This window comes from Hetaerina americana, unplaced genomic scaffold (assembly GCF_022747635.1).
Source record: "Hetaerina americana unplaced genomic scaffold, ioHetAmer1.1.p SCAF_2, whole genome shotgun sequence".
Classification (NCBI taxonomy): domain Eukaryota; kingdom Metazoa; phylum Arthropoda; class Insecta; order Odonata; family Calopterygidae; genus Hetaerina; species Hetaerina americana.
The window spans coordinates 57,227,372-57,250,537 of record NW_027286763.1 but is presented as its reverse complement, the minus strand read 5'-3'; the positions used below and the strand labels follow the sequence as shown (position 1 = coordinate 57,250,537).

General features: G+C 39.6%; 1 protein-coding gene across 1 annotated transcript in view; it reads right to left on the bottom strand.

The window, feature by feature from the left end:
- Dop2R (dopamine D2-like receptor) overlaps positions 1-23,166 on the bottom strand; it is a 158,795-nt gene that overhangs the window by 32,945 nt on the left and 102,684 nt on the right. The gene's annotated exons all lie outside the window — the stretch shown is intronic.

The window sequence follows — 23,166 nt, the reverse complement described above, 5'->3', positions numbered from 1 at the left end:
TTCGGATTCGATAGCAGGATGCATGATTACTTTTAATTTCAAATAATCACGAAGCATATCAGATATCTCTTATTATATAGATTAACATTTAACCGTTAATTTTATTCATTCAATTTAAATTTAATCAAATTTCGGTTATTTGTTTTGGTATTGCCAATATGACACAAAAATTTGTCTTGCGAATATATATACATATATTTGTCTTGCGAAGATATATATATATATATATATATATATATATATATATATATATATATATATATATATATATATATATATATATATATATAATTGGCTGACACAACATAACACAAATAGAAAAGAATAGACACATATAAAAGAACACTTACACGGTAAATTGTTCGAGCTTTCGGCCCTCTCAGGGGCCTTCTTCAAGAGAGACTCTCTTCAAGAGAGTCTCTCTTGAAGAAGGCCCCTGAGAGGGCCGAAAGCTCGAACAATTTACCGTGTAAGTGTTCTTTTATATGTGTCTATTCTTTTCTATTTGTGTTATGTTGTGTCAGCCAATTATTGTGCCGCTCGTATGAGTTTTTCCGTACAATCGTTATATATATATATATATATATATATATATATATATATATATATATATATATATATATATATATATATATATATATATATATATCTTCGAAATGGAACGCTCTTCGGCGACGCACAAATATATAAAAACACAGATGTAGATTTTTAGAATATAGAGACACAAAGAAAGGACACTCACAATTTGTTATTTGACGTTTCGACAGCACGGCTGTCGTCTTCAGAATGGCGTTCTCGGGGAAGAGCGGAGAGGATGTGCGGGGGAGAGGTGGGGGAAGGAGAGGTAAAGGGACCAATAGGAAATGAACAAGGGGGTGGGGGGGATATGTAGGCAGCCAATTGATGCATTCAGTGGGCTTGGTTCAGCCCGGGCTGTTTGAATGATTGGGCCACCCAGATATGCGCCATCTCGCGGGTTCTCACCTCTATTATACTCGCAGATTTGGGAGGGATTTCAATCACCGAAACCGAGAAGCAGTCGTCAAAAGATTGGTTGTGGGAAGCGGTGAGAGTAGGGATGGGATAATTAAGAAAGGTGGGAGATTTGGTGGAATATCGGTGGTTATTCATGCGGAGGGAAAGTGCGGTCGTGCATTCGCCCACGTAGAAGGCAGGGCAGAAGTTACAGGAGAGGCGATATATAATATTTTTTGAGGTACAGGTGGCGAGTGATTGGGAGTTGGTACTGAGTGAGGGGGAGGGTCTTAAAATATGACAGCATTTACAGCGTGGGCGGTTGCATGGTGCGGATAGGGGCGGGGGAGAGACGGGGGTGCTTGAAGTTGGATTTGTGGACTTAAAGATGTCTCGCAAGTTCGACGGGCGTTTAAACGAAACAGAGGGACAGTGTGGGAATAAAAGTGATGTGGATGAGTGTTATTGATAATTGGGAAGAGGTCACGGATTAGATGTTTAATTTTGTGTGTTCCGGGGAAGAAAGTGGTGATAAGATTAGGGCATTTTGGGCGGTTTGGTTTGGGGAGGGGAGTGTATTGGGTTGACGGTTTGAGGATTTTACTATTTAGCAGTTTTTCGGGGTACCCACATTTTCTGAGGGATTCATGCAGCTGGTCCAAGTATTTCTGTTGGGAGGGGGTGTTGTTGCAGAGACGGAAGCCACGGATAGAAGACGACAGCCGTGCTGTCGAAACGTCAAATAACAAATTGTGAGTGTCCTTTCTTTGTGTCTCTATATTCTAAAAATCTACATCTGTGTATATATATATATATATCCCTCCCCGCTCCCCGGACTACAACCTTGACGTGGTGGAAGGGCTTGTGCGTTCCGATGACCCCTAGAGTTGTGCTGGCGGGAGTAATAATAATTGCTCCTGGTAGGGTCACCCATGCCAGATAGGTCGAAGGTTAGGAGCCAGACGAAAGGTAGTCCACGTCTGTTCCTCAGTGAGGCGGCTGCAATGGCGTCTGACCCCAGTGGGGCGTCCAGTAAGTGATGGTGTCACGTTAAAAACACTATTGAGGAAGGCAACGGGAAACCACCTCAATTATCATTCCCAAGATTAACATGATGGACTATACAGATATTTTGAGTCCTGGCAACTACGGGGCTCGGCCCAATCGACCGTGTGTCGTGCCTGGCAGCGGGGGAGGCAAGGCTTCCGCGGTCGTCATCACACGAAACCCTTGCAAGGGAAAACCAGCAGCAGCAGGACAGAAGACGCAGGAGAAGAAGACCACATTAGTCAGAATAGGAACGTGGAATGTTAGGACAATAATGAGGACAGGGAAATTGGAGAATGTTAAGCGAGAGATGGAAAGGGGAAATATAGATATTTTAGGTATATGCGAGGTGAGATGGAAAGATAGCGGGGATTACTGGAGTGATAAGTATAGAATAATATACAGCGGCGGGGACGAGAGCCAACGAGGGGTTGCCGTAGTATTAAATGAAGGGGTAGGAAGAAGTGTTGTCAACATAGAGCAGGTAACGGATAGAATACTACTAGTAGAGATAAAAGCAGAACCGACGAACTTGGTTATTATTCAGGTATACATGCCACCGAGCAACCATACGGAAGAAGAGGTCGATAGGATATACGATCAGTTAGAGGACATAATCGCGTGTATTCCCGCAGGGAAACGTTTGTTTGTAGTGATGGGGGATTGGAATGCGACGGTAGGTGAAGGAAGAGATGGTGATGAGGTCGGGGACTACGGTTTAGGCATGAGGAATGACCGCGGGGAGAATGCAGTTGAGTTCTGCAGGAGACAGGGGCTAGTCATCACCAACACTTGGTTTAGACACCACAAAAGACGCAGGTATACATGGAAAATGCCAGGTGACTCAGAAAGGTATCAGCTAGATTATATCCTGGTTAGACACAGGTTTAGGAACAGTGTGATAAATTTGCACAGCTTCCAGGGAGCGGATGCGGACTCAGACCACAATTTAGTTGTTATGAAATGTAGCGTCCGTTTCAAAAAGATAAGGCAGGGGCGGCGAGTTAGAAAATGGAATGTAGAAGCATTAAATGGTTTGAAAAGGAAGGAACACAAACAGGCGGTAGAGGAAATCATGGAGGATGGTAAAGAGCTAAGTACTATCGAAGAAAAATGGGAAAGGATCAAGAAAGGGTTGTCTAAAGCCACAAAAGACACTATTGGAACCGTTAACGCTAAAAGGACTAGGAAACCATGGATCACGGATGAGATGATTTCAAAGATGGATGAGCGGCGAAAATGGAAGAATGTAAATCCAGAATTAGGAAAAATGAAGTACAAAGAATTAAACAATAAATTGAGGCGGGCAACAAATAAAGCAAAAGAAGCATGGCGGAAGAAGCAGTGCGAGGATATGGAAAGTCTGCAGAGGAAGGGTGAAATCGGTGCGCTGTACAGCAAAGTTAAATCTTTATCGGGAAGTAAGAAAGGGAGATCAACGATTGCAGTTAGAGATTCGGCGGGTAAGGTAATAGTTGACGCAGGAAAGATCCAAGAGAGATGGAAGGAGTATATAGAAGAACTGTATAGTAAAGAGCTTAGACCAACAAAGTTAGACATTGAAAAGGAACATGACGTAGAGGAAGATAGCTTAGGTCCAGGCATACTAGACAATGAGATAGAAAGGGCATTAAGGGAGATGAAACTAAATAAGGCCGTGGGGATGGATAACATTCCCGTGGAACTTTTAAAATGCTTAGGAAAATGTGGGAGGAAGAGGCTATATGGGGTGATCCGTAGTATTTATGAGGAGGGAATCTGGCCGGAAGACTTTGTGAGATCAGTTTTAGTTCCTATTCCGAAAAAGGTAAAGGCCACGTCATGTGAGGACTACAGGACAATTAGTTCGATATCACACGCAGCTAAAGTTGTTCTCAGGATCATAAACAAAAGGATAGAGAGTAGAGCAAATGATTACTTAGGGGATAATCAGTTTGGGTTTAGAAAGGGGAGAGGTACGCGCGATGCCATTGCAGTAATGAGATTTTTAATCGAGAGGAATATAGAACACAACCAGGAGGTATTTGCCTGTTTCGTAGATTTCGAAAAAGCGTTTGATAGAGTGAATTGGGAAAAACTAATGAGTATATTGCAGAAAATAGGAATAGATTGGAGGGAAAGGAGGTTAATCCGCAACCTGTACATGTCTCAGACTGCTCAGGTGCGAGCGGGGAACGGGGAGTCCGGTTGGGCAGTGTTAGGAAGAGGTGTAAGGCAGGGTTGCCCATTATCACCGTTGCTGTTCAACCTGTATGCAGAGGAAATGATTAAAGAGGCATGGGAAGAACGAGAGGTAGGAATGAAAGTGGGCGGGGAATTCGTAAAATCAGTTAGGTTTGCTGATGACCAAGCTTTAGTTTGTCAGTCAGCCAAGGGGCTGCAGGCATTGCTGAGTGAATTGGAAATTCAGTGCGACAGGTATGGAATGAGAATCAATATTAATAAAACAAAGGTTATGCGATTTTCTAGAAAGAAAAAAGCTAAGCTTAACATTAAAATAGGAGGGCAAAAACTAGAGCAGGTAGAACAGTTTACGTATCTCGGTAGTGTTTTGGATCAACACGGTCAAAGTAGTAGGGGCATAAGGAGAAGAATTGCGCTAGGCAAAGAGGCTTTCACAAGGAGGAGGGAGTTGATGACGGGGACGTTGAGTAAGGATGTTAAGAAAAGACTCGTAAAAACTTTGATATGGAGCGTAGCTATGCACGGCGCGGAAACGTGGTCATTGAAGCAGGAGGATAGACGTAGACTGGAGGCTTTTGAAATGTGGGTGTGGAGAAGAATGGAGAAGGTGAAATGGACAGAGAAGAAAACAAATGAGGAAGTACTTGGTATGGTGGGCGAAGAGAGGGGTTTGTTGGGAGCAATCCAATGGAGGTAGGAAAAGTGGCTGAAGGGGGTATTGACCGGCAGCGGGATGTTAAAGACTGTAATTGAGGGGAGAATGTTAGGCAAACGAGGAAAGGGAAGGAACAGGATAGGGATGTTGGACGTGATGAAGGGAGGAAGAAAGTACTCAGAGCTAAAGAGGGACCTGATGTAGAGTAGGATGTTGTGTTTTGCTAGGGGCCACAAATTATTTAATTAGTAATTACGTCCATCCAAAAACCTACCTTAACCGGTAGCTTACCTTAAAAAAAATATATATATATACATATATATATATATATACACATAAATATATACATATATATATATACATATATATATATATATATATATATATATATATATATATATATATATATATATATATATATGTATGTATCACACCAACACATTCATGCGTACAGGTAATTAAATTATAGATTCGGGTGTGATGTGGTGGAACTGTTCCATAATAACAGATACGAAGACTACTTTTTTCTACTTAATAAAGATTTTTTCCCGACTACCTTCGATGCACTTCACTTGAAAATGATGTAGTGCATAGAAAGTAGTCGGGATTTAATCTTTATCAAGTGGAAAATTGTAATAGTCTTCGTCTCGGGTATTATACAGGTATGGATATACATAGACATTCAAGAGATTTTCTGAATGTGTTGTGACTGTTAAATTGGCGTGGCTAATTACGGATACTTACGGTTATGTACGGCTAATTTAGTTATTTGAGCAGGACTCCAATTCTAGTCTCTAGGACTCTAATTCTAACTCTAGTCTCTAATTCATCGCCATGAATGGCATAGGTTTTTATTGTAGAAATACTTTATTTACATTTTTCTTAACATCTATTTCATTACATAACTGTAAATGGTACTTCGTAATATCCATTATATATTGCATCTGATACTTCATACAATACAAAATAATAGTTTAGTAATAGTTATAACAGCAATAGCATGCTAATATCTAATTTCTTAAGGCAATATGTAAAATGTATCATTGAAAGTTTAATACTGAAAAGTTATTAAAATCATCAAACTGCATTTTAAAGTTTGAAGTTTTTAAACGCAGTATTTAAACATAATATTTAACACGAACTCTTTGAATCGCATAAGATTTGAAGGTTTCCATGGAATAACGTTCATAACTTTTGCAAAAAGGTTTGATTACTGAGATAAAAACCTTCATAGATCATTCATAAAAAGTTACGCATCGCGAGCTAGGTTCGCCTCTTTCCGCATAGAAGGGAAGCTACTAGTTATTTAACTAATAGTCAAGGAGTATATGACTGAAGCAGTTAAGAAAAATTAAGGGCTATGTTAAGATATGCAAAAAACAATATGGATGTATGTGTAATCTCGTGTTCCTTAATTTGAAGTAGGATTAAGGCAGTGATAACTGTCTTGTTGGCACGCCGCAAAACAGGCATTAACAAGGATTTTCCAGTGGCGCCCTAGGTTAAGTAAAGAGGAGTTAACCCTCAAAATTGGCGCGTAAGTGTCATTTTCTTCTTTTAATCCCGTGATAAAATTCACCAAAATCTTCGAGAGAAGCTAACCCCTCAAAATGAGCGCAGTGCTACTGTCGATTCTCCGAAGAAATTGAGAAGGTTGCTCGGAAAACTATGCAAATGCTCAGCAGACTTATCTTTCATAAGCTACAAATATGAGAAAGCGCTATTGACAATGCAACAATTTCAGAGTGTAAAAATCATTCGCCTTGACTGGAATTCGAACCCAGATCCCTCAATATCCGGTCGAGTGCTTTAGCCACTTAAGCTACCGAGGCGTCCTCTTAAACTCTGAAATTTTGGGGCTTTTAAAGGAACTAGATGTTGTGACGAAATGCCGTACATTATTGCCGAAGCGCTATTGACTTTTATTTTGCGTTTGAAATTCCGTTTATAAATTTCACTATTATCATCTAAGGTAGGAATATTTAGTCATCAATGTCATTCCTCTTTTTCTCCAGGATAAATCGACTTTCGCCCTGTAACTTGTTACGTAGAATCCATCTGGAATATTTCGAAGAAATGGAAACGGAAGTATCGGATTGATCTCAAAGAAGACCCCCTGCGTGATGGAAAATCGTATTATCGTAATATTAAATGTGTTAGGACCGAGATGTGACTACTTTCTAAAAGCCGCAGACCAACCGAGTCTGTGGATTTTAGAAAGTCACGCGCTCACGAGTTCACCTGTGACTCCGAGGAACTAATTACAAGCCCGTTTGTATTTGAATGGGCAGGTTGGGACGCCCGGAAAAAATATGTGAAATGAAATCTGGATAATTTACTCACTCTTTCTTCCCTTGCATCATTCTAGGTCACAAAAAACCAAGGATGGATCCTTTCAGAATATGTGATCGAAAGACGAAATTCTATCGTGCCGTAAGAATGCATAAAATGTACTCACAGCAGTCACAAAATGAAGGCGACAGTCCTAATAACCCCCGTCAATGAGTTGCTCCGCCCGCATAACGCAGATGCACACGTCCCGCGCTTGTTTTGCGCACCTTAGGCCTCCTTCGTCTTCGCTTGTCAGGATCTCACGAACTCCGTACCCCAAGTCGTAAAAAGAGAACCTTCGGCTTTGGTCTTTCTATTGGCCAACCTGAGCAAACGCAGCTGTGGTCCCTATTATTTTCCGTCGGGCCGTAAATAAAAATGGGGGGAAGTGAATATACGTCTGTATTGACGAATTCATAAATTACATTTTGGGAGATCCATAAAATTTCAATGCTCGGAGCCGCATATGGGACACGCTAACCTAATGTAGCGCTATTTAGATGGTGAGGTTTTTCAAAGGTTCTCGTTGCTCTAAGAGAAGAAAGCTAGACATCGTCATACCTACGATTGACCTATTTTATTTATTATTTTAGGTAATTTTTCTGCCTATTTATATTTAAAAAAATATCAATTTCACACAAAATGAAAAGATTAAATGATCGAGCGCGTTTCAACTCATATAATTATTTTCAGGTACAATGATTTATTCCATGAGGGATGAATCTGAGAGTCGAGTTTATTAAAGTTCATTATTTTGTGGAAAAGTACTTCGATATTTTTAAAGTTTAAATTACTTCCATTGCGCGAGTATTCTATGTTGTGCTCACTATTGCACTATTTGAAATTATAACATCCATTTTAACTGTCAGCTCTTGAATAAGTTGATGTAACTCAGCTGAAAGTATTTTTACATTTTAGCTATTTATCGAAAAATCGTAACGTTTTACAAAAAAAAGTTATTTTCACGGTGAAAATTCAAAGGACTAGATTAAATATATATATATATATATATATATATATATATATATATATATATATATATATATATATATACACCGGATTCTACAAACACAAATAATTCTATCAGGCACAAAATGAGATAACTTTTCTAAAAGGTATATTTATTCTATAGGTTATATGTCAAATAATTCACATTCTCATAACTTCCCGTAATGCTACAGTGTTTTAGTCACTTTTAGAAGCCACACCCCTCTTATTAAAGTAGTTTTAAACCTGAACTAATCCGTTTTGTTGATATTTTGTAAAAATAGCTCCATCTTTCGTAAGTGAGAGTTTTGTAAATTCCACTATCGTATCATACGCCTTCATTATTTTCCAGAATGAAAATGGTACGGATACGTAATTCTGAAACTGATTATTGCAGAGTTTGACTAATAGAAGTAATTAATATGGAGGACACGCAAAGCCTATCACTACGGTTGGGTTAGATAAGGATTTGCAGTTTGGCAGTAATGAGAGAGAAATAGAAAGCAGAAGGCTGATAGGGATAAGGAAGGAAGCGTCGGAATCAGGCAGGTTTTACAAAACGGGACGAGGCAGATCGTTTCATGCTAGAACCCCACTTAATGGTGAGTTCACCAAACTTATCAAGTTCGTTGTATTTGTAGCACAAGAAGGAGACCATTATGTCACATGTACCATTATGCCACAAACTGGATTTCAACTCGGACCTCGGGCTTAGAGGACCAGTACACAAGGCAAGGAACTTACTTAATTTTCAAGTTCGTTTCTACGGTTTACTTTAGTTCCTTCACCAGTTTGAGACCTTCACCGAATATCTGAAGGGTTTTGGGATACAATTTTGTATTATTCACATCATATACGTGTACATCCGTTTTATGGTTCGAAATAATAGTATGATTTGCCTAAGACATAAGAAGAAAAAGACGAAAATTATGTTCTTAGTGTAAATCAATAAAAATACGAATCCTCTGCCCTGTGCAGAATTGTATAATCGACATGATTTTTACTAATTAGATACCGAAAATAACGATAAACCCCAATAAACAGTAAAAATAACGGCTTAGTATTACGGTAGTAGAATTATATCTCTATTTGATGCAAACATGTACACCAATATTAATTAGATAAATTAAACCCATACATTTTTATAATCTATTTCATTAGAGGTCGATTTAGGATTAAAAAAGTCATCAAAAGTCAATTCACATATGCTGATTAACTCTGCATATGGAAAATAACCATACGGACCTGGAGTGAAGAGGTAAATTCATTTTTACTGTACTCATACCCTTGAATATTTTTAGCTGTCTCCGTATGTTATATTCCATGAAATTAAAATAACTAGAAGAAAATTATAATGGATAAAGATTTAATTAATTTGATTCTTACATTAAGAATAAAACAAAAATCTGTCCCCCGTTCGGGGCAGCTCGGGGAAAAAAGGACGATAGCTATCTTTGTCTCAGTCACCACCGCACACGTTTTTCTGATGGAGGGATTATGCATAAATAGAGATTAATATCTCGTTAAAATATTCGCGAGCAAAAATGCACGCGAGAGGCTCAAAAACCCCCTTGAAATATGCACTCCGCGGGAGCGAAGCGCTGGAAGGAGAGCGAAGGAAATTCATTTCCATAAAACGGGTTTACTGAGAGAGTGACGCTCAAAGAAAACGGTGGGAGAGAAATGCTCATTTTACGTCTTGTCTTCATGGGATTAAGGTAGCGACTGTTTGGTTTACAGAGTCGAGGCAATCAAGCCGGAATTAACGCCGAACAAGATTTATCCGGATTCCTCCCACTCTTCTCCCTCCCTCACACACCCCCCCACTCAGCCTATTTTGCGTAACCGAATCACGCATGAATCATTCAGGATATGAGAAATCTTGAAAGCCGCGAAGCCAAACACAACCTCCCACCCACTCTTAAAGCCGCGCCCTCCCGAAACCTTAACTACGCATATTAATCTACCGGGGAGACCCGCCTTCCTCATCCTCCCCCCGGCTCCCGTGACGCACACGCTACATTTGGTCCGGTTCGAAACGTGCCTCTCGCTCGCTTCCCCATCCACCCGTCACATCACATCACTTTCTTTCCCTGTCCCTGGAAGAGAAGCGAGCGGAAAGAACATAGGCGAGATTATCAAATCCGCGATCCTCAATGCCCCGAATCCCCCTCTCCGCCTCTACTTCTCCCTCGCGAGCGACATGTCTTATTTTCTTCCGTCAATTCCTTACTAAATACACTTCGCGGGTGGGAGACAATGGCAGGGTGGGGGTGATGGAACCCTCGTCCTACCACCCTCTCCCCTCCCACACGGCTAAACTCTTTTCTTCGCCGCTCTAGTGGGGGCGCCACGTTATCTTGCTCGCCCAACTCCTCAAACCCTCGCCAGCTGTTTCTATCTCGCTCCGGCATCTCCCCCGCTCTCCGCGGATGTTACACGCACGCAAGGATACCTCCTTAAGACTCCCGCGCCAGACGGCAGATGTCTCGGCATCTCGCTCCGCTCGCCTCCCCCCCGCAACCCTTATTCCCCCACCTAGCCTCCAAAAACACCCCTTCCCTCTCGATTTTACTTCCGCCGCGGGACCGCCAGATGCCTCCGCCGGCAAATTCCTGATCCTTTCCAGACCGACGTCACCAAAACCTCGCTATGTTCCCAGCCTAACCGAACGGGCTTGACTTCTCCTTGAGCATACATACACGGTTCTTTATTTTCCCGTCCCTCTCGCACAACCTCCCTCTCCATGTGCACACATCTCTTTCTGTCTCACACTCTCTCCCTCCCGTGAGCACTTGGATGTGTCTACTCGTTGGGACGGCAACCACCGGCGCAAACAAAGCGAGAGGGCGGAGGAGGAAGCCAAGAGAGGGGGAGAGGTGGTAGCAGGGCGAGATAGTCACGAGGGAAGAGCGGAACACACTTTCAAGGGGGAATGAGGGGCAAAGGGAGTGGACGAGATGCAGGGCCGGAGTGCTAAGGCGAGGGGGAGGGGTGTACGCATAAGGCACTAGAGAAATGGGAGAAGTCGGTTGACTAATTGATTATAGTCTCTACCGAAGCGTAAACGTGATTGGGGATGAGAAAGTCCTCCCCCTTCCACATAACCACGAGAAAGAGAGAGAGAGAGCGCGAGAGCTGGAGAGGGTGGAAAGACGGGACTGAGGAATTACGTAATGAACGTACATCTTAATTGGATCCGACGGATTGTTGTAAACGTTAAGGTCGATTCTAGTTAAATTGCAACATCTAATGAAACTCTGAAGTTGGAATGTTTAATTAAACTAAGTGTGCGCTCTAAAAAGGGAAGTTGGGTATTGTGATCTCCCGTTCATTAAAACTTCGTAAGATCATGTTTGGGAATGTATTTGAAACGTATTGGAATCAATATTAGAAGAAGAATACGCATTGGTAATTTCGCATCATATCTGTATTCAAATATCTTATTATTAATATGCCCGAGTGGCATGATGGGGTTTATTGTGTTTCTCTGTTTAATGATTGCATTAGGACTTTTGTTTATGTCATCTGATGTCATCAGACACCATCCGCGCATTTCAATAGAGTTCATCAAGTAGCAACTCTGCATTCATGGTCTAAGGTGAGACTGAAATCCGAGGCCTTTGAATGAACTGGCTTTTGCCATATTCGAAGGGCCTATCAGTTTGTCATTGTATTGTAATTGTCAACGAACCTCTTCTCTGAGGTATTTTTAATGAATATAGCAAATAACTGAGTTGTGATGCAAGCAATTGATAGCAATCCGCCAGGAAGATAAGAGGGTTATGCAGTACATTCACAAAATCTTGCTTTCAAAAATAGCATTTTCTGTGGGTGGGTATATGCGTATGTAATCTTCCTTTAACGCTGATATTAAGGTGTGTAAATTAAGCCTTCGTGCAGATATAATATAAATTGCACGGAAAATATGAATTGATGGCCATTGAAAGAGCATATGAAATATTAAAAGGTTACATAGTGGTAATTATTACATTTTACAACTCTTTTTAGTACCTTTGCATTCAAATTAAAACGTACCAATAGGAGATCATAGCAAGAATATGTGCCGCTAAGAATAACAAAAAAACAAAGACGTTTGCGGGAGGCTTAACACAAACAAAAAATGAATGGGGATACTTTACGCATATTCTCGTTTTCTTCTTTGCGAAATACCTTCAAATGGAAATGCGTGGCGACTATTTATGAATGGAACTCACCGCAAAAGAATACAGTAAGACTTTAGAATTGGACTATGTGGCGCCTATTTTTAATAATTAAAAAAGAACTTCCCTTGGGACTCGCGACATTAACCTTTTCTTTCATAAGACCTGGGTTCACTTTTCTTGAACTATGAAATCGTGGTCTTCATAGGGACGCAAATCTTACGAATTTGCAAAAATAAATTCTGAAGACTTAGACGCGGCCTTAAAATCTTAATTTAGCCTTTGAGCTGAAAAACAATTTCTTTTTAAATATCATTTTTCACTCAAAGGCTCTCAGGCTGTAATCATACAAAACAAAAAAAACTACATACTCCCTTTTGGCTGACCATTGCGGTGGAAGAGAGAATTCTGGGTAAGCTCGGTAAATATGAGAAGAAAACGGGAACTTTCAATGCTAAGACGAGGATTAGAAACCCTGAGAAGAAGTAAATAAAGAAAAAAGAGGGGGGGGTTAGGCCAACGAGGAATTTAGAAGCATATAAATATGCGAGATAATTTTGAAAAACACTTTATTCAGTAGACTACTAATGACCATGATGACTTATTATCACCCTAACAATTTAGAAGAAATATAGTACAAAGTGATCGATATGGAGTTCTATTCAAAAATTCAAATCTATTAAAAAAACACTGATTATTTTGAATTCGTAAGCCCGAAAAAATTTACTGGAGCGTTTACAGGAAAATCGGAAAAGAATACAAATATAATGGAAGGAGAAGGACGACTGCTGAGTTACCTGAATCTCTGAAGGAAACGTAGAGCCCGGCAGAGGAGGGTTACATGAAGAACATTGGGGAACTCAGGAAGGGAACTTCGTCTTATCGAATAGGCAGAGAGCGAATTGAGATATTTTCTTTCCCCCTCCGCTAATTTAACGACAGATAAACCCGAGTTTACTCAATTTACACTCCCAAAATGGCATAAATATTATTTACACTCTAAAAAAAATACCTCTCTGTGTACGACTCAACTTCTTGAAAAAGTCATACGCATAGAAATACACAATACATGCATAGAAATTAGTTTAAAATAAAGTCAGCGGTGAATGTAACAACTGCATTTAGAATTGAATAATTCAAAATATGGGTAAAATGACTTCTGCATTTCTTTTAGAAGAGATAAATCAAGCTCAAGTTAAGTGGAAATAACTAACTTGTGATCAAAATAAAAATTACACTAACGATAAGATGTCTTTTCAAGGGGAAACGAAACTAGTTACCTTTCATAAAAGTTATTTAATTTTAATTAATATGCCGAAAGCGTGGTAGATTAGTAGATATAGCGCTGAACTACTGATCAGTGGGCCTTAGTACGATTCCTGGTGAAGCCTCTAAGCACCCTATCTAAGCTGCGTGGTTTTATGGGTGGCTTGGAAACCGCAGATCGTCATTGGAAACCAAAGACTGCTCAGGGAAGGGAACTGCCCTCCTCCACCTCAATACCCTAATGAACGAATTCCGCGTAAAATCTACCTTCACCTGTCAAAACTACCTTCGTGTTGATTATTGGATATGTTTTTATTATGTCCACGAATGGAACCACTGTTCACAATATTTTCGACGAGTATTCTTTTGTGGAAATAATTTGCTTATTTTTAATATTCTATTTATTACATTATTAATTTATTTGTAAAGAAAACAATCTTCGGCGTAACTTTATGGAATTCTCACACTTTCTTGAAGAAAAAGTATATGGTAGAAAGAGAAAAATGCCACATGAAAAGTTCTTATCAATAATTCCCACGAACTAGGTTTCGCTGTTGTTTTTATTAGGAGAGGCGACAAAAAGCTGAGGTAATTTACGCCCATGGGAATACGTAACTGTGAGGTTTTCGGGGAATGGGTTAAGGGTGGAAAGAAAATCGGTATTAGCATTAGCACACTGCTAACGAGAAACGTCCCTTAGCGATTCTCCTCCGCAAACCCTAAGCCCTCCTACGTTTCGCAACAGCAAAAATTGCCAGATGATTATGATCTGATGATGTTACACTGTAACGAAACCAAGGTTATGAAGAAATTCAAAAAGAATCTTGCATTAATATTTTAACAAAATTCATTTGTGTTAGTGCAGTCATGGTGGAGAAGCTTGATAATCTAATTTCAACTTAACAATTCAATAATTGAATCAAATATCATTAAATTTATAATATAAATTACATCCAGCGCTCTATCTACTTTATTTTTCTCTATTGGTATTATTCCAGAAAATAAAAGCACGAAAACCATTATGGTACATTTTTGGATTTCTTTAAATGGTTGGGTTTATAGATATGCCGTAATATCGATTGCCAAAGACCGTATGAAATATTGAAATTTTAATTTTACCATTCTCCAGTGATGAGCCAAAGACTTTTGCATAATAAACAATTTAGTTGCGTCAAAACTAGGTTGAAAGTGGTCAATCAACATGGTTCAACACTCCAGTGAATTTTCATTCAACTTCGACATCTCTTCCTGTTGTCTACTACCGTCTACCTACAAGCCAAAACCAACGTGCATTTTGGTTGAAGTTTAAAATCGCTTCCCAATGCAGTTTTTCGACCCATTTCCGTTCACTATGAAAAATGTAGATCGAAATACGGCACTTGAGAAGCATCGTATTTCCTGGGCATAACATATGATTTGCATTCGAGTGGAATGTAAATATTTGATGTTTATGTATTCAAAAGTAGGAGGTATGTTTCACGGTACACGTTAGTGATGTAAGCTATGATATATTTGCATTATGTATAACTGCAAACATTTTATTTTCAAAATTATTACATGTATTAAACACTTTTAATGTAGCCTTTATTGTAGCACTTCTTTAATAGTCTGTGAGTATATAATTTCGATTGATTTCGCACGAAAAATATTGTTCTTTGGGGATAGAGATGGTTCAGGAGCTATGAACCGTCTTCCCAGCCCGTGGGCCCGCGTTCGAATCACGGAGATAGCATGATTTCTCAGCGGTATCCCGATCCGTATTTGCAGTGCAGCTCACTTCAAGTGGAGGAAGGACGAGTCCGCCCTTTCTCTTCTTTCTTCTCCCATTGCCTGAACATTCTACCCTACCACTAATGTCTCAAACAATCTTAGTTGTCGGTCGCCTCCCTTAATAACGGCCGTTACTATCGTACTTACTGCCATAAAAGTATTTTTTCATTATTGTTCATATGCAAGTGACATCCGAATTTGCGTATTTTTAATATATTTTGGCAAATTAAGTAACTGGGAAGCTTAAGAAGAATAATATATATATAAACTTTTGCATGACCAAATTTATTAATAATATGAACTAGGTCAAATACTGTTATATTTCAAAGTTTTAAATGCGTAGATATTTTTAAGCAATATAAATTATTGTAATATTCCAACGCATTTTTGTGTTTAATCGCAATATTGATTGTAATAGCGAGGTACATGTAAGTATAGATCGGCGCACCTTGGGCTCAAGATTTCCAATCATTAATTGTTTAATTCACAAAATTTTAGAATATTTTTATTGTCTTCGGCGTAACTCCATGGAATTTACATATTATATTGAAATGAAATAAAATTATTGACTTTGTGATTTCACACACTTTTGTGTGGAATTAAAAAGTCAATAATTTCATTTCATTTCAATTTTAGAATAGATTTCATTTTGGCTCAAATTCTTGCGTGAGGTTCAATGTTCGTCCCGCCATTTGAATCGTAACTACGTTCATTATATGGACAGAAACGGAAAAATATTCTTTTCTTTTTCTCCCGAGTTCATATTCTTAATCCTGAGAAAAAGATTCTTAATCCTTGAGACTGCGTTCAGCTGTTCCTGCGTATCGAACTCTCGCACAGCGGGGTTGGAAGGGGCAAGGCGAATGGAAAAGAAGGATTGATGAAGCCGAGGTAAATGGTGAATATGGGGTAACGTGGGAGGGTGTGGCACGGAAGATTGAAGAGAAAGAGAGGACGAGGGGTGGGGGAAATCCGGGCGTGGATAAGAGGGGATCTCATGAAAATGAGATGAATTAGATAACGGCTAACGCTGTCTCTGAAGCAAAGCCCCGTGTTCTTCCTCCCCAATCACCCCCAGCTCACCCCCCCCCTTCCCAGGGCCACCGCGTGTAAATAAAAACGAACCGTCACCGGAGGACCCAGCGGGCTTGTTATGTGCATGACTCTCCTCATCCGCGCACAGACAAAAGCTGTATTTTTTTCACAGGTAAATCTTCCTGACGAAATGCTTCCCCGCACCCCACAGCTCCTCCTACAGCGGCCCTCAATCCGCACGAAACCTCTTCGAACCACATACATATACACACCCCCAGGAGGCAATCCTCTCCGTTTCTAACGACCCTTCCAACCTTCACGCCACACTTAACCGGCCCGAGACACACCACTCTCGAATGCAAAGAGGATTAGAGAAAGCTATACATACACACTGCGCACGCACACGCTCTGACGAACGCTCGAACAAAAAGCTCTCCTCCGCTGCCCCACTAGCCAGACTCCAGCGGATGTTCTGCCATACGATGCGCCGTTATGGCGTGGATACACACCCCAGCCCAACCTCCTGTTATGTACTCTCCAAATGTACATATGTGTAAATGCGGACACTCACATCATTCACACAAGTATCCACGGTTGGGTAGAACGAGCTCCACCGCCGACACAGCCCATATTACGCATTTGGTTCGCGCGCGACTGGTTCATAGCGGGAATATGAATATTGAATCGGCCCGAAAGCTTTCCCTTGAGATGGGATTTATAATCTCACTACATGGCCACTCATTTCCTGAGCGTTTCTCGAGTGCGCCCTCTCCATGGGAAAAGGTGGGCACAACAGTCAGCTGCGGTTTGGTGGTTGATGGTCAGCGGTTGACGGGCGCTTTCGAGGGAGAAGAGGCGGGAGAGGGTGGCTGGTGTGTCGCAGGGGGTGAGTAGGATGATGGGACCCGAAATACGGTGCCGGGAGGTGGATTCGGTGGTGGAAGGAGGCATCGCCCTATTGCTCTGGGTGAGCGGAATCGGTCGTGTCGAATTTTCGACTCGCGGTGATGCGTTAGGGCAGAAAGTCTTCCCGAGGTGAGCTGATGGAAATGCAGATTGAAACTCCGGAATGAATTATGCAGGATCCCGGAGGCAGTCTCATTTGGGACGTCGCTGTTGCCCCCTCCGCAACCAAGCGAGGGATTTATGGCGGTTTATGGCCTAAAGAAAAGAAGGCACCGTCATTGGGAGAAAAACGCGTCTTTACCTCCCTCCCTCCCCCCCGTAATGGTCCCTCACAATTTGCTTGCGGTGACACTTCCCCGGCAAGCGGGATACGTTCGGCAGCTTAGGAGACTTGGGAGGAAAGACTTACGCGATTTTCATTTTGGAATCACAAGCCACTAAGAAATATTCCCCAACCTTGCGAGCTACAGGACGGTAGATAAAAACGGTGGGAGAGACTGAGACGGTGGAATAAGAGAAACAAGGGGAATATAAAATAAATAAAGGGGAATATAAAATAAGATCCTCATGAATAAAAGAAGTAGAAGGTTTGGAGGAAAACTCACTGAAAAGAGATTGAATACTTTAATAGCAGTCGTAATAAACAAGGGAAGCTAGACATTTGTAAGCATCAGACTTTCAAAAAGGGGGAAGTGAAGTAGAATTCTTTACCATTTACTTTAAAACTTTTTTTTATCCAAATTTTATGGATGCAGTCATGCATTACGTTTATTTCGTCTGCCATAAAACGATCGCCTAAGGTCGGCTTGTGATAATGTTTCTGCAGGATAGTTGGTAAAAACAGAAAAAGTGATATTACCAATAGCTAAAGCGTTAAGTATTTCAAAAAGCATATGCCTTTGCATTATGGACCTACATTGAAAAATTCCAGAAAACACGAACCTTGTAATCACCAACCTACTTTTAATAGAAATATTTATTAATAGGAACCCTCTCTGAGTATTAATCCATATGCTAATATTATAGCTTGAAAAATCAAATAGTAGAGCATTGCTTATTTTGTGACGACTGCGTACTTTTGAATGGCTGATGTATACTGACTTGAGCAAACCTTAATTATTGCGTTACATGCCTGTTGTGGATTCATTTCCTGCAACACACCTTAGTGATGACTTGAATGAATGAATATGCAGATTGTTTATTAATTAGACTTGATTTAGAATATAATATTATTATATTCATGTATAATCCTTATGAAGGCAGTTTTATTGCCAAAGTAGATCGCACGAAGCTCAGAGGAGCGACAAAGAAAATACAAATAGGAGGAGGCAAAGTGAAGAAGCGAAAGATTTTATATCTGCCTGGTGCCCTAACACCCCCTGCCACGCGTCATTGCGGCGGCTTGCGGGTAATGTGCGCATGCAGATGTATGCATCAAAGGAGCAAAATGACTTACCTTACTTGCGTAACAAAACAAATGTTATGGGCAAGAAAAAATGCGTCAATGGTATTTTAAATTAATTAATCTTCAGAGTGAAGATACTGTACAGCTAATAATTCATTTTTCCTTATGAAGCACAATGGATAGATGTATCTCAGTCAACAACAATTCGAAAAATCATATCCACTTTGGTAAACGCTTTAAATTAAATTGGCATTTCATAATGTTCGCCTGTCCAAATGATCATACTTCTGGTTGGGAAATCATCAAGCTGGAAGAAAAAAAAGAAAGAAAGAGAGTAAAGAAAGTTTTGTACAAGTGAGAGGGACAAGAAATACATTCTATCGGTATGCAAATTTCAATTGTGAAATACGAAGGTGAATCTCTAGCTGTTCTCTCTGATAACTAAAACAAAGGCTGTTTGAGTTAAAAGAGAATATTCCACTGGTCACGCGCAGAGAGCGAACGTGGTGAATGATGAATCCATCAGATGTTTCGAAAATTTCTTCCTTCTTTTAGAAATAGATGAGTAGGCATAAGTTAAACTGTACTCACAAGAATTGGAAAAATAGCAATTTATGACAATCTTTATAAGCAATTGACTCTCATATTTCCTATAGCACGAATTTGATTTCCTTCTTAATATAATTTACTATTCTAAGTACCTCATAAAACGATCGAAAGCTTTATTATGCCCGTGAAACGACGAAGATTAATGTATCATTATGCATATTGTTTTACATAATTTCTAATCTATGATAGTAAATAGAATCCTCATCAAGCACAATCAAGGACGTCTTAGCCTAGCCTACGATGAATCCTATTTCTCGTGAACAAGAAAACTCCGTCGCTACACGACATGCGTGGGCTTACATTTCGCAATCGATGGTAGTGATACAGGAAATGGATCGTACACGTGGGCGATGGGGTTAAGGAGGCCGCACGGGAGGATAGGGAACCCTTGTGGTTAGGGGGGGGATGGGTGGAAGTCGGTGTGATCTTGTGCTTGGGCGTGCGTTGCCCATGGGGAGGCTTCCAATTAAAGTGCTCGGCAAAGAGAAGGAACTCTTGGGAGCGTTTCGGGGAGCGCAAATGATGAGGTCAGGCGGCGCGGGGGGATTTGGAATTGTGGAGACGTCGCCTCTCCGTTTGAACAAAGAGCGGCGGGGTTGAAGGGGGAGGTAGCGAGACAATCGGGTCGGCGGCGACGTTTCTGGCCACTGCCTTCCTCCGGCGACGGCGACGACCTCGTGCGCCCTGCCAACTAGCGAGAAGGGAGTGGTGAGTACAAATAAGCACCAAATCCCTTAAGGTCGTTGAAAACATTTCACTGGGGAAAAATCGTTGATTGGAAATTAGGGCAAACAAAATTGGAAAAAGCGCAGCACATCATAGAGGAACATATTTTAACGATTACGTGCATATTTAAAATGATATCTCAAGGGAAGAGGGCTGATGAAATATGAAAGGCAGAGGGTCGGGTTTAATTTCCATTTCGAATTTTGAAAACACCGCAGAACAATAAAGATGATACTTTAGGGTGATTAGCGTTGTCAAATTTAATAAAATTGAACATTGTTCGGACCTTTCTCTGCGCAATCGATAATCGAGATTATGTAATGAACTAAAGAAATTTTAAATAATTGGTGCCGGAGAAATAAACTAGATTATTACAAATTTATTAAATAATGTATTACACTGAAATATATAATATTACCCCGTCTGGCTTAACTTTGCGGAAATATTTCGTATTATCGTAAGAAACCAACGCTGCTTGGTATTTTCTCAATCTTAATAATTATCATCGACAGTGGCTTAAGCAAATGAATGTTTTACAGATCATTTCGAAAAGGGCAAATGTTTTTGAAACTCTAGGCTTAAAATCTTAATCTTTTATTGACTTTGATGCTCTGGAACAAATTTTGGAGCTATGTAGATCCAAGGTGGTGTCACTTTGCACTCGGCTACTCCCATAACTGGTGCAAAAATACTTACTACACATCTCGTGGCCTCTTCTGCGCACTAAACAATAATTTAAAGAAAATTGTGAGGCTGGACCAAGAGCTATCATTTAGCTTTCAAAAAATTGAGTGAAATATAGTCAGTATCAATACATTCCTTCTGGTATATACCAGGAGGATATGGTTAGAGAGGCGTTAGAGGGAATTAGAGTAGCAATGGTAGTCGGCTGGGAGCTGATAAAACCAACCAGTCTCCCTGATGTAATAGCTAAAGCTTTAGTTAGCTATTCAGCCAAAGGATTGAAACCATTGTCGAACACATTACAGAATCAGAGTGAGAATTATGGGATGAACTTAAGCTGTAATTAAACGAAAGAAATGAAATTCTCAAGAAGTAGCAAAGTTAACTCAAGCATCAGTTTGGAAGGGTGAACGTCGTGTAAAATTGAACGTCTCACGTATTCTGTAATTATTTACTCGAGAATAGACAACGCTCCTATATACTCTTACCTCTTAATCAATTATTTTGAAATCCTTTTGAATATATCAATGCTTCATTGTTATCGGTGAATCTAGCGATGATAAAAATAAGAAAAACATTTAAGGGCAATCATTTTACCATTAATTCTTGAAATACACAATATTAAACAGCAACGATATGATGGCTTAAGCGGGTGCTCCTGATAAAAATGTGTCTTTAACGAGAGTGGTAAATGTTTATTTTTCATAATTTTTCGTGTTGCTTGCATAATAAAAATATTATAATCATGTTAATATCAACAGTAATAATTACTTGCATGAAATTTAAACTATCTTAATGAGCTTGAACGCCATTACGAATAAGGCTTTGTGAAGAATTTTTCTTGTTGATTTAAAGAGTAATTACGAAAGCAAATATTCAATATTTTAATATAAAATTATATAAATAACTCAGAAATACAATTAATCATAATTTTAAAATGATAACGTTTCAAATATTGCATCTACAAGGCCACCGGAAGATCAAACTCAGTTTGGTGAAGACAATCACAAGACAAAGACAATGACTTTTCTGGGGACATCGTAATGTTCTTCAATGATCGTTTACTAGCTCATAGCTCGACAAAAAGTAATCAATGGAACTAAGTATAACACGTATGCATACAAAGAGGTTTCATTTACATGGCTCACATTTAATTTGACAGATATTCTCAGTCTATGAATATGACTGTGAATAACTGCTTCAGGCTAATTATTAACTCCTTAAAATTAAATTAAAATTTATTTTATACCTGATTAAGGTTCTATTTACGAGTTCACTGTTTAATACATCTATGAAATAAATCACTCAGTTATAATTTTGCTATTCTTCAATTTATAAACACTCATCAAATTTCTGGAAACTTTCCCTTGCTTGGATTAAATAATGTTGATACCCCCATATTTGACTCACTACAGCGTATTTCAAAGTAGCTTACTCACTATAGTTGTGAATAAGTTTCTTCATGCGAGTGGCGTGGTAGTCTAGTCGGCAGAGCACTGGGCTACCGGTCGTAAGACCAGGCTTTGATTCCTGCTGACCCCCTTGGTCTCTCAAATTTGCCAAGCTATATCATTTTTCCGACACTTACTCTTCATGGGAGCTCTGTTTAATATCCTTGATAATGCGTATATTTCACACAAAGTGTAGCTTAGGACTAGATGACCTCTCTTCTTACCTATAAAATCAACCATCGAGTTGATTATTGTGGCTATTTTAGAAATATCGTAATGTCAAAACTTGGATAAAATGCGCATGTATGAGATCACGAATTACGTCAATGATATAAATAAAATGATAATATCGTGTCTCATGATTATGCTTGCAGAATGCAAATGGAATGACTAATGCAAATGGAATGACTAAAAATAGTATTGAATGGCAAATATCGATCACTTCAATTCGGTGTATTAAATTTGATACATGGAATCGTCATACCGGCCACTAATATCTTTATACTGTCTAAAATAAGCACATATCCTAGCATTGCGCTTTTCAGAGCAAGCATGCCATTACATAGTGAATTTGAATGACTCAATGTGCTTGCTGATCTCAGTAATGAAGAAATAGTGCCGAAACGCACGACTGAAATCTGTCTCGTCATTAATAGCAGGCTAAATATTAGGAAAATGATCACGTTAAATGAAAGTTATTTATTATTTTCCATAAAACAATATTGATAAATGTGATCCACGGTTTACACACTAACACACCATTATAGAGAGGGTTTGGAGTGACTTTATGAGGAAGCGCTAGGGCTAAATCCGCTATATACAGCGCTTAAAAGAACATTTAAATAGAAAAGATTAAATTAATGTCTTATTGCATTTTAAATAAGGTTTGACGATAAAGAGTTTGTTTTTAAATTATGGATTCTGTTAGTCTCGCATCACGATATCAGGTGATATTGTGTATTAACGCTCAGT